Source organism: Rhinoraja longicauda, chromosome 31, assembly GCF_053455715.1.
Source record: "Rhinoraja longicauda isolate Sanriku21f chromosome 31, sRhiLon1.1, whole genome shotgun sequence".
In the NCBI taxonomy this organism is placed as follows: Eukaryota; Metazoa; Chordata; class Chondrichthyes; order Rajiformes; family Arhynchobatidae; genus Rhinoraja; species Rhinoraja longicauda.
In genome coordinates this window covers 17,815,576-17,819,761 of record NC_135983.1, presented here as the reverse complement: position 1 = coordinate 17,819,761, position 4,186 = coordinate 17,815,576, and the positions used below count along the sequence as shown (strand labels likewise).

The window sequence follows — 4,186 nt, the reverse complement described above, 5'->3', positions numbered from 1 at the left end:
AGAAAAGGAATGGGTGTCATTTCGGCTTGAGACATTCCTTCAGACTGAGAATCAAAATGATGAAAATGCTCTCCTCTGAATAGGTGCAGGAGGAGGCCATTCGGCCCTTCGAGCCAGCACCACCATTCAATGTGATCATGGCTGATCATTCTCAATCAGTACCCCGTTCCTGCCTTCTCCCCATATCCCCTGACTCTGCTATCCTTAAGAGCTCTATCTAGCTCTCTCTTGAATGCATTCAGAGAATTGGCCTCCACTGCCTTCTGAGGCAGAGAATTCCACAGATTTACAACTCTGACTGAAAAGGTTTTTCCTCATCTCCGTTCTAAATGGCCTACCCCTTATTCTTAAACTGTGACCCCTGGTTCTGGACTCCCTCAACATTGGGAACATGTTTCCTGCCTCTAACGTGTCCAACCCCTTAATAATCTTATATGTTTTGATGAGATCCCCTCTCATCCTTCTAAGAAGGTTCTCGACCCGAAACGTCACCTATTCCTTCTCTCCTGATATGCTGCCTGTCCCACCAAGTTACTCCAGCTTTTTGTGTCTATCTGCAGTTCCGTCCTGCACACATGTTGGCTGCTTTCCCGAGGAGGAGTGAAGTGTAGATGGAGTGAATGGTTGGGTTTGGTTTAGTTTATTATCACGCGGGGCGAGGTACAGTGAAAAAGCTTTGCGCGCTAACCCACACCTGGACCAGCTGGACTGGGTCTCCGGGCTGTGTGACTGATTCCCTGTGACATGCTCAGCGCTTTGTTGATGGGTGGGCGGGGCCTGTTGCTGGGCGACGAGCGGCCCCGGCGACGTCATGTCCGTTGTCAAGCGCGCTGGTTTCCGGTGCGGCTCGGGCTGCGCTGTTTCTCCGCGCGAGAGGGGAGGAGGAAGGGCGAGCGGCAACGGCCACGGCAACGGCGCGCGCACACACACACACACACGGGGAGAGGAGCTAAGCGGAGCGGCTTGCGGGTGAGTCTGCAGCCGCGGGGTGGTGGAGGGGGAGGGAAGGAAAAGGGGGGAGAGAAGGAAAAGTAGGGGGGGGAGAGAGGGAGAGAGAGGGAGGGGGGGAGAGAGAGGGAGGGGGGGAGAGAGAGGGAGGGGGGAGAGAGAGGGAAGGGGGCATGGGGGGGCGAGGGAGGGGGGAGGGGAGAGGGGGGAGAGAGGGGGGGAGAGAGGGGGGGAGGGGAGGAGATGGGGGGAGGTGGTGGCCGGTCCCTTGGCGACTGTCCGGCAACGGCCCGGCCTAAAGCGTCCAGCGTCCCCTCCCCCCTCCCCCCTTTTCCTTACCCCCCCCTTTTCCTTACCCCATCCCCCCTTTTCCTTACCCCCCCTCCCCTGTCCTACCCCCCCTCCCCCCTTTTCCTTACCCCCCTCCCCCCTTTTCCTTACCCCCCTCCCCCCTTTTCCTTACCACCCTCCTTTTCCTTACACCCCTCCCCCCTTTTCCTTACCCCCCTCCCCCCTTTCCTTACCTCTCTCCCCCCTTTTCCTTACCTCTCTCTCTCTCTCTCTCTCTCCCTCTCCCCCTCCATCCCTCCTCTCCCCTCTCTCCCTCCCTCCCCCCTCTCCCCTCCCTCCCCTCTCTCCCTCCCTCCCCTCTCTCCCTCTCTCCCTCCCTCCCTCCTTCTCTCCCTCTCCCCTCTCTCCCACCCTCCCTCCCTCTCCCCTCCCCCCCTCCCTCCCTCCCACCCTCCCTCCCTCCCCCCCTCCCCTCCCCTCCCTCCCCCCCTCTCTCCCTCCCTCCCTCCCCTCTCTCCCTCCCTCCCTCCCACCCTCTCCCTCCTCCCTCCCTCCCTCCCCCCTCCCTCCCTCCCCTCCCCCCTCCTCCCTCCCTCCCCTCTCCCCTCCCTCCCCTCTCTCCCTCCTCCCCTCTCTCCCTCCCCTCTCTCCTCTCTCCCTCTCCTCTCTCCCTCCCCCCTCCCCCCCTCCTCCCCTCCCTCCCTCCCTCCCTCCCCTCCCTCCCTCCCTCCCCTCCCTCCCTCCCTCCCTCCCTCCCTCTCTCCCTCCCTCCCTCCCTCCCTCCCTCCCTCCCTCCCTCCTCTCTCCCTCCCTCCCTCCTCTCTCCCTCCCTCCCTCCCTCCACTCTCCCTCCCTCCCTCCTCTCTCCCCCTCCCTCCCTCCTCTCTCCCCCTCCCTCCCTCCTCTCTCCTCCTCTCTCCCCCTCCCTCCTCTCTCCCCCTCCCTCCTCTCTCCCCCTCCCTCCTCTCTCCCCCTCCCTCCCTCCTCTCTCCCTCCCCCTCCCTCCCTCCTCTCTTCCTCCCCCTCCCTCCTCTCTCCCTCCCTCCTCTCTCACCTCCTCTTCCTCCCTCCCTCTTCCTCCCTCCCTCTCACTCCTCTTCCTCCCTCCCCCTCCCTCCCTCCACTCCCTTCCCTCCCCCCCTCCCTCCCCCACTACCCCCTCCCTCCCTCCCCTCCCTCCTCCCCTCCCTCCCCTCCCCCACTCCTTCCCTCCCCACTACCCCCCTCCCCCACTACCCCCTCCCTCCCCCCACTACCCCCTCCCTCCCACCACTACCCCCTCCCTCCCTTGCCTCCCTCTCCCCGCCTCCCTCCCTCCCCCCTCCCCCTCCTCCCCCCTCTCCCTCCCCTCTCCCTCCCCCCCTCCCCCCTCCCTCCCCCCTCCCTCCCTCCCCTCTCCATCCCCCCTCCCTCCCCCCTCCCCTCCCTACACTACCCTCCCCCCACTACCCCCTCCTCCCCCCACTACCCCCTCCCTTCCCTCCCCCACTCCCTCCCCTCCCCCACTACCCCTTCCTCCCCTCCCCCACTACCCCCCTCCCTCCCCTCCCCCCACTACCCCCCTCCCTCCCCCCACTACCCCCTCCTTCCCCCACTACCCCCTCCCTCCCTTGCCTCCCTCTCCCCGCCTCCCTCCCCCTCCCTCCCTCCCTCCCTCCCCCCAACTCCCCACCCCCTCCCTCAACCCCACTCCCTCCCCCACTCCCTCACCACCCCCCATTACCTCCCCTCCCACCCCCTCCCCACCCCCTCCCTCCCCCCTCCCTCCCCACCCTCTCCTCCTCTCTCTCCTTCTCCTCCCCCCTCCCTCCCCTACCCTCTCCCTCCCCCTACTCTCCCCCTTTTCCTCCACTCCCCCTCCCTTCCCCCCTCCTCCCCCCTCCTCCCTCCCCCCAACTCCCCACCCCCTCCCTCATCCCCACTCCCTCACCACCCCCCACTACCTCCCCACCCCCTCCTCCCCACCCCCCCACCCTCCTCATCTCCCCCCTCTCCTCCCCCCCTCCCCCCTCCTCCCCCTCCCCCCTCCTCCCCCTCCCCCTCCTCCCCCTCCCCTCTCCTCCCCTCCCCTCCTCCCCCTCCCCCCCTCCTCCCCCTCTCCCCCTCCTCCCCCTCCCCCTCCTCTCCCTCCTCCCCCCATCCCCCCTCCCCCATCCCCTCCCCTCCCCCCTCCCCCCATCCCCTCCCCTCCCCCCACCCCCTCCTCCCCTCCCTCCCTCCTCTCTCCCCCTCCCTCCCTCCTCTCTCCCTCCCCCTCCCTCCCTCCTCTCTCCCTCCCCCTCCCTCCCTCCTCTCTCCTCCCCCTCCCTCCCTCCTCTCTTCCTCCCCTCCCTCCTCTCTCCCTCCCTCCTCTCTCTCCCTCTCTTCCTCCCTCCCTCTTTCTCCCTCCCTCTCACTCCTCTTCCTCCCTCCCCCTCCCTCCCTCCACTCCCTTCCCTCCCTCCCCTCCACTCCCTTCCCTCCCTCCCTCCACTCCCTTCCTCTCCCCACTCCCCCCTCCCTCCCCCCACTACCCCCCTCCCTCCCTCCCTCCCCTCCCTCCCCCCACCCTCCCCTCCCTCCCCCTCCCTCCCCCCTACCTCCTCCCCTCCCTCTCCTCCCTCCCCCCTCCCTCCCCTCCCCCCACTCCTTTCCCTCCCCCACTACCCCCTCCCTCCCCCACTACCCCCTCCCTCCCCCCACTACCCCCCTCCCTCCCTTGCCTCCCTCTCCCCGCCTCCCTCCCCTCCCTCCCCCCCCTCCCTTGCCTCCCTCTCCCCGCCTCCCTCCCCCTCCCTCCCTCCCCCTCCCTCCCCCCCTCCCCCCTCCTCCCCTCTCCCTCCCCCCCTCCCCCCCTCCCTCTCCCTCCCCCCTCCCCTCCCTACCCTACCCTCCCCCCACTACCCCACCCTCCCCCCACTACCCCCCTCCCTCCCCCACTACCCCCTCCCTCCCCCCACTACCCCTC

General features: G+C 67.5%; 1 protein-coding gene across 1 annotated transcript in view; it reads left to right on the top strand.

Moving 5' to 3' along the window:
- The first annotated feature begins 881 nt into the window (after positions 1 to 881).
- LOC144608513 (nucleus accumbens-associated protein 2-like) overlaps positions 882 to 4,186 on the top strand; it is a 67,615-nt gene continuing 64,310 nt past the window's right edge. Inside the window, exon 1 of the mRNA XM_078426371.1 lies at positions 882 to 969. The gene's annotated coding sequence lies outside the window, so the exon portion shown is untranslated. The remainder of the gene's footprint in view (positions 970 to 4,186) is intronic.